Source organism: Bombyx mori, chromosome 28 (genome assembly GCF_030269925.1).
Source record: "Bombyx mori chromosome 28, ASM3026992v2".
NCBI classification, from domain to species: Eukaryota; Metazoa; Arthropoda; class Insecta; order Lepidoptera; family Bombycidae; genus Bombyx; species Bombyx mori.
In genome coordinates this window covers 4,064,441-4,077,942 of record NC_085134.1, presented here as the reverse complement: position 1 = coordinate 4,077,942, position 13,502 = coordinate 4,064,441, and the positions used below count along the sequence as shown (strand labels likewise).

The 13,502-nt window shown below is 43.9% G+C and overlaps 1 protein-coding gene across 2 annotated transcripts in view; it reads right to left on the bottom strand.

Moving 5' to 3' along the window:
- Positions 1-13,502, bottom strand: part of LOC100174976 (multicopper oxidase 1) — a 120,332-nt gene that overhangs the window by 101,330 nt on the left and 5,500 nt on the right. Inside the window, exon 1 of one of the 2 annotated variants that reach the window (XM_004933518.5) lies at positions 1,162-1,621. The exons of the other annotated variant lie outside the window; for it this stretch is intronic. The gene's annotated coding sequence lies outside the window, so the exon portion shown is untranslated. Of the gene's footprint in view, positions 1-1,161; positions 1,622-13,502 lie in introns of those variants that run through there. 2 annotated transcript variants of the gene reach the window in all.

Genomic DNA, 13,502 nt, shown 5'->3' with positions numbered 1-13,502 from the left:
TACCAATACGCGTATGAACATTATTACAAAAAAAATTGTAGCCACGCACGGTAAAGGTGTTGATACCAGCAAGAATGAACAGTCTTCTTCTTTTTCACCACCTTATCCCACTAGGTGGGATCGGCACAGCTAACTTTTCTCTTCCATTCTCTTCTATCAGCCGTCATCGCAACCCTCACTCCTTTCTCTCTCATATCGCCATTCACACACTCCATACATGTCTTCTTCGGTCGACCACTTCCCCTCTACCTTGCACTACCATTTCCATACATCTCTTAGTCACATGCATCTTCTCTCTACGCGTTACATGTCCATACCACGCTAACCGTAACATTAAAACTAACAGTAAAAGTATTTAATGATTATAATCGAATTTAGATTCCCAGCGGAACTATGGTCGTGACCGAAACTAGCTTCTTACGCGATAGAGCTTGGGGCCGCATTATGCGTTAAATCTTAAAGAACAACCGTTATAGAACACAATCGAGACTTCTTCTACATTTTTCCCAACATTTTCTCTGGTAACCTAAGGGGCTATTCCGCGAGGACGGGTAGTTAAGCTCACGGGCTCAGCCTGAGAAAATTTGATAACACTAGCTCTAGCAAGAGCAGCGCTTCGCAGAATCTACCACCGGATCGGAATCGCTAGCCACTGGGAAAATCCGGCCAGAAACTCAGTGGGTATTTTTCCTATATGTCTTACGGATATTTACATTATGAAAGTTATGGCCAGTGACATATTAGCTCTAAGTAAGCCGTGAGCTCATCATGTCTTTATTGCTTAGTCAGGTGAACGAGCTCACAGCTCACGTTGAGTTAATCGGTTAGCGGTTACATCAGCAATTTTGTAAGCAGCGGCTTGGCTCTGTCCCTGGTATTGCTGACGTCCATGAGTAACGGGTACTCACCATCAGATGGGCCGTATACAAATCTGCCTTCAAGACCAAAAAAAAAAACATAAAAGTCGTCACCCAACTGAAGACATGAGTTCTAAGTCCCAATTTAATAATCCATGTTTATCAAGCTAATAATCCATGTTTATCAAGCGTAATCAAAAATACAAAGGATGTAATGTAAATAGCATTTAATATGGTTTGTTTTAATAGACACGTTCTTATATGACTCTTATCACATATTTGCCTAATACAAACAATCACTTACCTATCTGTGACTATATCTGAACGAAATGCCGCCGGTGATGTAGGTATAATAATTATTATAGTACACGTATCGATAAATTATGTTTAACACAATGTCCACACATTCTAACGTTATATCGAGAAACGCAATTTCTTCTTGAATACTTTCATCTTTCTCTTCACGAAAGGATCCACTTTGATTCGATTTGTAATAGTCAAAATTTCAATACGACACCGAGAAACGTTCACGGACTCTGAATACGGTCAAATCGATTTGCGTTCTTTCAATCATCGAATCAGTCGCGTTCCGATGCGGCAAAATTCGAAAACGCAGCGTAGCCGCCTCGTTAAAATGACAACGGACGTCATACGTGGCTAAGTGGGCAATCTCATTGAAAAATTACACAGCCTGAAGCGTGATTGGTGGATGACATCGGAACATGTGGGCCCACGCGGCATTTGGACGCGACTGAACAACGTGTAATCATTTTAGACAAATATTCAGTGATAATTTAAGACGTACACACTGGTACACGGAGAACAAGACAGAGCATTCAGAGGACGGATGTCGCGGGATGTGTGCTATACATATGATATTGCGCACTATATAGAGTAATTACAACCAAGTTACAAAATTTTAATATTAATATTTTTGAATTAAAATTGAAATAGGCATGTGGAAATCTGTTAATAATCTTCTTCTGAGTCGGTCTCTTCATTGCTGAAGGTCGTGTCTAATCTGAAATGTGGACCACTCGATGCGCAATGCTTCCCCACGTCTTCCTGTCATCGGCAGTCTTTATAGCCTCGGTTATTGGCAGGCCGGTGAGCATCTTAACCAGATCAGACCAGCGCGTAGGTGAGCGTCCGCGTGATCTTCTCCCGTCAACCTGACCAACTACCATCAGCTTCTCCAAGTTATCGGAGCCTCTACGAACGAGCGAGCGATGTGTTAATAATACCAAACAGTATATCCTTCTTTGGAATTTTTTACGTGATAACGTCTTATAAATCAATTAACATCGGCTGCACGCACAAAAAAGTGTCACGTTCCGCCTAAGTCTGAGCGTGCAAGCGAGAGCGCGGAACAAGCGATAGAGAGGTACGATCGGCACAGGGCATGTGACACATTTATCTCTCTTCTCGCGTGACGTCGGAGCTGGAAGTTCAAATAGTTCTGCTACTCACGTTACTCCGTAAAACTATCGTCCGTAAAACGACTTTACAAACAACTAATTATTTTATTAAATTACTAAGAGACCCGGCAAACATTGTTTTGCCATATATAAGATTTCTAGGGAATTTCTAGTGTAGAAAAAAAAACTAATTTATTGTAAGTGTGTAAGGATGTGGTAAATGAGTGAAAGAGGTATGTAGGGCTGTGAACGATGAGGGAATATATAATAAAAATAACAAAACCTCATTCAACCACATAATACCTCAATATAACAAAAAAAAATATCCAAATAAAAAAAAAAGTTAGGGTTGGACAACCCTAATCACTTAGGAGTATGAAAAATAGATAGTAGCCGATTCTCAGGCTTACTGAATATGCATAAAAAATTTCATGAGAATCGGTCAAGCGGTTTCGGAGGAGTATGGGAACGAACATTGTGACACGAGAATTTTATATATTAGATTTTATTAAATTATTTTTTTAAATCTATACCCACGTTGCTAATTATAGTGTATCATTACTATAAATAGCAGTATAAATTGAAAATTTCATACTAAAATAACGTAACATGCGTAGCATTTTTTTTTAGTGCTTGGATGGGTGGATGTGCTCACAGCCCATCTGGTGTTAAGTGGTTACTGGGGCCCATAGACATCTACAACGTAAATGCGCCACCCACCTTTAGATATAAGTTCTAAGGTCTCAGTATAGTTACAACGGCTGCCCCGCCCTTCAAACAAAAACGTATTACTGCTTCACGGCAGAAATAGGTAGGGTGGTGGTACCTACCCGTGCGGACTCGCAAGAGGTCCTACCACCAGTAACGATAACATATACCGATACTGGTATAAGTATTGAAAAACCTACAATGCCGTATAAAAGTGGCATTCTTGGGAAGTGATACAAACTAAGATTACATTAAAATTGCTAATAGAATATTGATGCAGCGAGACTAGCTTGAGATAAATGTTAGTTGGTCGCAAATTATACTAAAGGCATTTTTATGTTCAATTCCTAAATTTATTGTCAATATTCGACCGAAGTAACACGGGTTGTGGTAGGTATTTACTAATGCGGCAGGGCCCTAAAAATATCCTTAGGCTCGCGGTCTGTTCCTAGTATCTGCAGATCGTCCAGTCCCACATACCCCGCGTACCCTATATGCCTGGACACCTCGAAAAGGTTTGGCCTTCTGCCCGTAAAAAAAGGTGTCGTCATCATGAAATATGCATGCATGCAACATGACATAAACAAATGCGACCTTTTGATACAACAATGTCAAAGCTAAACTCCAATGCCTTATTCGCTGGATGCATTTCAAAACTTTTTGTATAAACCGACACTATCTTATCTACGATCTAATAAAAGTGGCGTCAAAGATGAAATTTAAAATCGATTGCCACTCGGTCGGCTTCTAAAAGGAAATTCGTTCATGACGGGGATCCCTGTCGAAATGACTCTACTCTCAATGCTGTAAATGGCGCCGTACTTGTCAAACACGCCAAAGAAGCTCGACTTGAAACTTAGCGCTTGCATCAACCCGCCAGACTTTTGCAGCGGGTCGCCGATTCTGAAACTGTGATAAACTGTAACTGTAGATAGACGTGTGACTAAACTGAAACTGTAGATAGACGTGTGACGAAGATCTGTTGAGGGCCGGTAGATATCTAGGGGCCTTCGTGTGGCTGTTAACAAACCATCTATCGAGATGATACCATCATTACGTTTTTACCATCGCACCGACCGCCACCGGAGTAGAGTTCATCCATACTACCTGGAGCCACGGCGGTCATCCACGGTGCGTTTCCAGAGGTCTTTTTTGCCACGTACCTTACGGCTATGGAATGAGCTTCCCTCCACGGTGCTTCCCGAGCGCTATGGCATGTCCTGCTTCAAACGAGGCTCGTGGAGAATATTAAGCGATAGGCAGCGACTTGGCTCTGCCCCTGGCATTGCTGAAGTCCATGGGCGACGGTAACCACTCACCATCAGGTGGGCCGTACGCTCGTCTGCATACAAGGGCAATAAAAAAAATTACCTACTTACATACCTATCAAAAGAAATTAGTAAATTTTTGATAACAAAAAATTAAAACGGAATAATTATTAGATATCTTCTCTTAGTAGCGCAGCATTTACAACAAATCCAAGCCGCTGCCTACTGTTATAATGACGGTGATACCACCAATGCATGCAATCGTCGGAAAAGATCACCCCAGAACCCTTGCAAGGGAAATCTTCGTGGATGACTACGTGATGTCACGGAGCAGTCAAATCACCCTGAATCACGACAGCCGCCCAGCTCTGCTGGTCGGGGACCTCAACGCGAAGCACGTCGCGTGGGGCTCCCGACTCAACTCAGCAGTGGGCAGGCGGCTGTTAAAAGATGCCGATAGGGGCGACTACTCTGTGGTCGGCCCCGACGAACCCACACACATCCCGACCGCCGCGCGCTATCAGCCCGATGTGCTGGATGTGTGTGTGCACAAGGGGCTACGGTGCCCCGTAACGATCGAGGCACTGTACGACCTGGGTACCCCACATCTCCCTGTCCTGGTGACACTGGGAATGGGGCTCACCCGGGTTGCGACCTCGCCCCTACGACCGAAGGTCGACTGGGAGCTCTTTAAGAGACGACTAGTCGACCTTCCCGTGATTCAGGACCCCAACACCCCTGATGGGGTCGACGATGCGGCAATCCGCCTTGTTGACTCCATCAGGGGAGCGATCGACCAGGCGACGACTCTTGTGCCCAGCGGCGGACCCAGAGGTATACTCCCGGCCCATCTGAAGGCGATTATTCGCCGGAAGAGGGGCTTGAGGAGGCTCTAGGCGACAACTCGTTGTCCCAGGATAAAGCGCGAGCTTAATGAGCTGGAAGCGGAGCTGGCGACAAAGATTAGCACCTTCCGGGGCTATGCCTGGCAGGAGAGGATCGAGGAGGCCCGCGAGGACCCCTCCTCAGTATCCCTCCACCGGCTTTGTCGCCAGCTCTCAAATCGGCCTGCCCCGACTTGTCCACCCGTGGACGAGAGGGGCAACCGATGCTTCTCGGCTCAGGCCCGCGCCGATATCTTGGCCGAAATGCTGGAGCGGCAGTTCGCTCCTAATGACTCTGCACCCTCAGAGGCCGCATTCCACCAATCGGTGGAAGAGAGCGTAGCAAGCCTACTCTCCTCCCCGGTGCCACCGTTGGGAGATGGTGATCTCATCACTCCCAGCGAATTGCGCCTCATCATCAAGCGGATGAAGAGGCGCAAGGCGCCGGGCGAGGACGGTATTCCCTCCCTCGCTTTTTTCCACTTCCCTGAAACGGTCGTGTCATATATGACACGGCTGTTCAACTCCATTCTGTCCACAGGACACTTCCCGGGAATTTGGAAATTGGGCAAGGTTATCGCCTTGCCCAAACCCGGCAAGGACAGGAGAAGTCCCTCCAGTTATCGTCCGATCACGTTGCTGTCGCACGTGGGCAAGTTGTTCGAGCGGCTGCTGCTGAGAAGGGTGTCGCCGCACATCCTTCTCAGACCCGAGCAATTCGGGTTTCGTAGCGGTCACTCGACAACGCTGCAATTGGTCCGCGTCATGCATCACTTGGCGGATCGGTCCAACGCGCGCCAGTACACGGCCGCAGTCTTTCTCGATATCGAGAAGGCCTTCGACCGTGTCTGGCATGCGAGACTGATCCACAAGCTGTTGCAGAACACGGACCTCCAGCACGCCTACGTGCGACTGCTGGGGTCGTACCTGGAGGGAAGATCCTTCCTTGTCGCGGTCGAGGGCGCCAAGTCGTCGGTGCGCCCAGTCACGGCCGGAGTTCCGCAGGGGAGCGTCCTGGCACCATTCCTCTACGCTCTCTATACCAACGATATTCCCACGCTCGAGGGCAACCTCGAAGCGTGGGAAGCCGACGTGAAGTTGGCGCTGTTTGCCGACGACAGCGCCTACTTCGCGTCATCCAACTTCCCCTCTGCGGCCATTTCGAGGATGCAGAGGTTATTGGACTTACTGCCCCAGTGGCTGGACCGATGGAGGGTCGCGGTCAACGTGGGGAAGACCGCGGCTATCCTCTTCGGTCCGGTCCGCACAAGAGTCGTCCCGGGACAGCTCAGTCTCCGTGGCGCTAATGTCGAGTTTAGATCCAGCGTCCGGTACTTGGGGGTCGATATCGACCGGAGTTTGAGGATGACCGCCCACGCCAATAAGGCGTTGGCGGCCGCTCGCTACGCGAGATTCCTCCTCCGGCCGGTGTTGGCCTCCAGGTTGCCGGTCAGGACTAAGCTCGGCATTTATAAGACGTATGTCCGTTCCCGTATCACGTACGCAGCTGCGGCCTGGTATCACCTCATCCCGCAGGTCACGCGGGTGAAGTTACAGGCCCAGCAGAATCTGGCTCTTCGCACGATAGTCGGAGCAGGGCGTTACGTCAGTAATGCCGTAATCGCCCGGGATCTGGATGTGGAGTCGCTCGAGGGGTTCATCCGGAGGCTAGCTCGTAATCTTTACGAGCGGGCTGACGGTGGACCCCACGAGCATCTCCACAATTTAGCTCCCTTGCACGCTAGACCACCTGATGGTCTGGCGCTACCAAGGGAGCTACTGGAACACCCGGCTATGGTAAGATAGTCGGCTTAATCGGAGTGATATGGGAGTGCTCATAATGAGTGCCCCCATGGGACTGGGCTGTCCACACTCGTCATTTCCCCCCACATCGTTGGGGTGCCCCCTTATGGGGACCCATTTCCCACCCCCGTTGGGTGGACCACTCCCCCTTATGGGGAGTGATTATATCGGTCCCTCCCCGCGACGGTCGTCCCCTTCTGGGGAGCCCTTAGCGGGTGAGCGCCAAACTAGTGTCGCGGCTCCCCCTCTGATTTGTAGAGGCGGGGCCGCGGCATGGGGCCGGTGGCGGGCCCCAAGGTTGCTGACTGTTGTCCCTGTATGTATATAGTAGTTTAGTTAGTTTTAGGTTAGTTGTAGTTAGTTGTAGTTAGTGAGTAAGGAAAAAAAAAAAAAAAAAAAAAAAAAAAAATATTGCTTTAAGGAAGCAGAGGACAGCAGCCGGCGCCGGGGTGTCACCGCCGCTGGCATCGAGCCGTCACCAGACTGCCCATCGTATTATATGTAAGTATATATAGATGTAAATTGCCGTCGAACACGCAGCGAACAGCGTACCTATCCCCAAAACCTCCCTGCATTATTTCACCCCTGCCCTATGTGGCAGGGAGCTTCGTCCCGGGCAGTGGGGTTTGCCCCGAGGCCCGTTCCGTGCCCCCGACAGGGGGTACGACGACCCCTTCTTCTTCTTCAGTCAAATCAGAAACTACTGCTATAACTAGAGATGTCGGCACAAGATTCCGAAATCCTTATTCCCAAGATCAAAAACCAGTTGTCAAGGAATGCCATTATAAAAATGATTTCTTGATTGCAACGTGTGTCAATATACTCATCTCGCGCTATCGCAGAGCCGTGACATAGACGGACTTATCACACGAAACGGTCTCAAGCAGAGAAATTTTATTTGATAAGATATCGTTAAACGAAACAAACTTATATCACGAGGCTTAATAGCGAAATGTCTCTGTAAACGTTTTAAAATATCTCAAGCCACGCAAATTTCAACATAATTAAAGTGCTAAATATTTCTTTATTTTTTTTCCGGGCTGGGTGCCGAACCTTCTACGAGGTCCCCGCGCTTAGGGGGCGTATGTGGGACTTGACGATCTGCAGATGTTGGGAGCAGACCGCGTACCCAAGGAGTTTTAGAGCACTAAATAACTGCCCGGCACTTTTACACCCAAAGTCCGATCTCCGTCCGGAGTCAGAGCCCGGTCAGAGTAGGGGAGTTCTCGCGGTCAATACTACAACCAGACGCGGCGCCACCCCGAGGACGCCCGACCGAAGGGTCGTCGAAGCGATAGTCGACGACCAACGACGTCGGCGACGACGACCATGCCGCTGATGTTCCGGGATACCCCGCTGGGCCAGAACCAGCCTGCGTAGTCGGAACGCGATACACCGCGGACTGGGTTAGTGCTTAATAAGCATTAAACCTTCGCGATAATACGTCGGTATCGACAAATCATTACAGACAGAGAAAACTCATTTAATTTGCATATAACAATTTAGAAAAGAAGAGAAACATTTGTTTATTTTGACATAATAAAAACTATTTTAGCGGCTTAATCTTGGGTTTATTATTTTGAATGTGCCGAATATTTTACAGTTTTCGCGGTTGATACAATTATCATCTTTCACGTTACTATACTTAAATGTCAAGAAATGTTTTTGTCTTTAGCACATTCATTATATGTCTATTAATAGCTCTTTATTTATTTTTTTATCTTTAGTTATTCGCCAACAGCCGGATAACTTAGACAAAGTGATTATGAAGGCAAGGTGGAAGAAAGGAGACCACGCGGCCGAGCAACTAGCCGCTGGTGTAACCAATCCTAACTCGGCTGCCAGTCGCTACCGCGCTACGAGAAGCTGAGGACCGGACGAGGTGGAAACAGCTCACAAGACAGGCCACGGTAATGTTTCAAGGACATGACCTTCAGTAATGAAGAAAGCGACGAAAAAGAAGAATAGCTTCTTCCTGGTAGGACCTCTTCTGAGTCCACACGGGTAGGTACCGCCGCCCTGCCTATTTCTGCCGTGAAGCAGTAATGCGTTTCGGTTTGAAGGGTGGGGCAGCCGTTGTAACTATACTGAGACCTTAGAACTTATATCTCAAAGCGGGTGGCGCATTTACGTTGTAGATGTCTATGGGCTCCAGTAACTACTTAACACCAGGTGGGCTGTGAGCTCGTTCAACCATCTAAGCAATAAAAAAACCTTTCATTGTTAAGGGCCACGGATAGTGTAATGTTACCAAACGACTGCAATAATAAAATGAAATTAATAAACTCTAGATCAAATCACTTAAAGTAGTTTTAATAATGCCTAAAGCCGAAAAAAACACTTAAGTTGTATTATTTTCGCAGCTGAAAATGTGAACTCAGGACAATAAGACATAAACTATAAAATAGTATGATACCAATAAAGTTCATGTCATTCATAACCAGATAAATAATAAGACAGGATCCATCAATTAACACAAATAATATTAATTAGATTTTAAATATTCTGACAGTGAAAACCTTACCATATCAGCATGGCTTGTATTGTTTTTTTCGACGCAAAAATACTCATTTCCTACTTATTTTTAAGCGAGTAAAAAAGCCCAAGGATGTAGCAACGCGAAAGCCTCTTAAGACATGATACCACATCTAAATTGTATTGGAAGCTTTTAATTTTTAACTCCGTTGTAACAACTCAACTGAGATATTAATATGAAATGTATAGTCAACATGATTTCATTACAAATCGAGACACTCCAAGTACCGTCTGCACAATAATATACGAGATATATAGAATATACGAGGAAACTGTAAATTACTCAATCTTGAAGTCTTCGTGGCCGCGAACGATAAGACATCCAGTGCACGCGTATTGAGCGATGCGTACCGGTGTTCAATCCCACAGATTGGTACATTTTTTCTGAAGTACTGGCGTACGACTTCACGGAACATTTCTACTATGATAGAATGACGTCGTGTCATTCCAATTAGACCCGCAAAATTAAAATTTGAATAATTACTAAGAATATGGCTCTTGTGAGTCCGCACGGGTAGCTACCACCATCCCGGCTACTTCCGCCACAAATCAGTCATATGTTTCCGTCTGAAAAGTCAGATCATGTCACTGTCATGATAAAAATTTTAATTCGACCTCTTGTTTCAAGACGGGCCGTGGTTTCCCCATCGTAATTTCTATGGGTTCCAGTAACCACTTATCATCAGGTGAGCTCGTCCACCCATCTAAGCAATAAAAAAAATAAAAATTTACTCGACGGCCTGGTGTAGGTACCACGAATCGTTGTTGTCATTGTAACAGTGGCATTGGCGGAGGTACCTACATGATATAAGCGTCATTCCCGTGTTCAAGCTGCTTCAAATTATTCTAAAGTGATAATTATCATAAGTCATCTAGTGCAATTTCAATAAAAAAAATCTTAATCATTTTAATTAATTGAATCATTTATGTTTTTTACCATTGCGTGATAATATGAGTGAAAAATCTCATTGCTTAAGAGACGTTCAATGGTTACATCTACAACGTAAACGCGCCACCCACCTTGAGATATAAGTTCTGAGGTCTCAGTATAGTTACAACGGCTGCCCCACCCTTCAAACCGAAACGCATTACTGCTTCACGGCGGAAATAGGCGGAGTGGTGGTACCTACCCGTGCGGATTCCCAAGAGGTCCTACCACCAGTGATTACGCAAATTATAATTTTGCGGGTTTTATTTTTATTACACTATGTTATTGCTTCACCGTCGAAGTCAATCGTGAACATTTGTTGAGTACGTATTATATTAGAAAAATTGGTAGCCGCCTGCGGGATTCGAACACCGGTGCATCACTACATACGAATGCACCGGACGTCTTATCCTTTAGGCCACAACGACTTCATATTCACTCATATAACTCGATGGCCTGTTTTAGAATCAATACACTTTACGCATTACCACTTCTACTAAAGGGAATATTGGATACTTTAGTCCTCCGATAATAATTAATTCATAATTCGATCGAGCGAGGAATCGCGGAGACATCTTCATTGCTCTTTGGATGACTTTGAGCATGATGATGAAGCTCGTTTTGTTTGATCACGTGCTAATGCCAGAGGTATTTACTGGTTAAAGACTTAGGACACTGTAGCGCTTGAAACGAGACGAATTCGATAAAAATGTGGATTTAATGTTTTAAGTACCTACACTATCATAAAAATGTTTTATTAACATCAAATCTTATCTTAATGCCGCGTCGTATTGAATTAGAGAAAACACAATTTGCATCGTTGCTACTTTAAATAATATATCTTCCAACGTAACTATTGAATTCGTCATGACCTAAAGGATAAGACGTCCGGTGCATTCGTATCTAGCGATGCAACGGTGTTCAAATCCCGCAGGCGGGTACCATTTTTTCTAATGAAATACGTACTCGACAAATGTTCACGATTGACTTCCACGGTGAAGGAATAACATCGTGTAATAAAAATCAAACCCGCAAAATTATAACTTGCGTAATTACTGGTGGTAGGAACTCTTGTGAGTCCGCTCGGGTAGGTACCATCACTCCGCCTATTTCTGCCGTGAAGCAGTAGTGCGTTTCGGTATAAAGGGCGGGGTAGCCGTTGTAACTATACTGAGACCTTAGAACTTATATCCGAGGTGGGTGGCTAATTTACAGTGTTGGTGTCTATGGGCTCCATTAACCACTTAAAACCAGGTGGGCTGTGAGTTCGTCCACCCGTCTAAGCAATAAAAAAAAAATAAAAAACTAATCGATAAAAGTTCTTTTTTATGATTTTTATTGCCTTAGTAATCAGACGAGCATACAGCCAACCTGATGGTAAGTGGTTACCGTCGCTTTTACATATCTTACATGTGATACTACATACTTTCGAATCTTGATCTGAATAAACTTTATTAATGGTAATAACAATAAACATCCCGCACTTTGAAATGATGATTCTATATTGGCCAAGCTAAGTTGTTTTCTCCCACCAACCTTGAGATCATATATGTATATTATTATATATTTATAACACTAGTTGAGTCCGTACCTTCGTCAGGAACAAAACGCAATTATATATTAAAATATTCATTTTATATTATTATAATCGCCAGAAAACGATTCAGAAAGTTAGCTACCTAAGATAATTTTAGGTGAATATAGTACCTACATAAACACATACATTATTTTTTACATAAATAGATTTCATATCAATTCGATCTCTGATTCGAAAGATTAAAATCACCAGCGCCATCTATCAGGCACGATTGCTTTCTTCTTTTTTTGTTTCGTTGCCATACACTTAGGGTTGTCAGTGAAATTTTTTTTTGTGAAAACCGTACCTAATTTTATGTATTTAAAAATTTTCAACATAACAAAAAAAACGTAAAATGACTATTTAAATCTATAAGTGTCATTTGAACATTGGATCATTATTATTTATACTAAACCAGATATACTTAAATATACAGGGTTTTACAAAACTACCCGTAAAGCCGAATGGAGGTTACATTGGACCTTACAAGAGTCCATTCTCAATATTTAAGAACGGTAGTAAGGCTGTATGTAAATACGCAAAAAAAATAATTAAAGATGTGGTGTCGTGGGACACCAGATAGGAACGAAGTTCTTTCGGCTAATGTAGAATCAAACGGCCGTCCGGTGTAGTGGTAAGTGACATGGTCACTACACAAGGGGGTCGCGGGTTCGAATCCCGCCAAGGGAAGATATTTGTATGATAAATATAAATGTCTTTTCCAGGGTTATGGACGTCTATTAAATATATGTATGTGTATAATAAAAATATTACATTTATTTCCGTTATCTGGTACCTGTAACACAAGTTCTTTACGAACTTATCACGGGACCAGTTAACGTGGCGTGATTGTTAGTAAATATATATATATATATATATATATATATAAAAGTAAAATATATAAAGAATCGACACAATTTGCAAAAAAAGAAATGGTGCTCAATTTTATGTAGGTTTTCTTGGTTTTTCTCTTAAATTTTGCTGATTAGTTTTTATTTAAGTACGGGAAAGTATTTAGGAAATTCAGTATTTTAGGAAATAATAAATTACGTAAAATAAAAAAAATAGTAATTCAAATTATCAATTAAAATAACAAAATATATCTCTTTATTTTTGGTTGACAACATAAAATTACATAGAAATAGAAATAATTACTAAATAGAGAGAGAAGGGATTAGAGAACGAAAAGAAAGATGGAGAAAGAGAAAGGTATTATACACTACTCGCTTGTGTATACGACTGTCGCGCCTGCGCACGTCTCATTTAACGGTTTTATTCCACGCACTTTTTTCCACGGATTTTTTCTTACGGTTTTACTATCACATTTTTTTCAGTTCGGTCGCGCAGCAAAATCCCTATCCCCTCCAAGCCTGCCGTAAGGAACTTCGTTCCAAAATATTTTCACTGATATGCAAACCCTACTTCAGTTATATTAAAGAGTAAACAACTTAGAATGTACCTACCTACATTTGTACCTAATTCCCGAAACGGCAAAAATTGTAAAAGACCTAACCTGACAAAACAA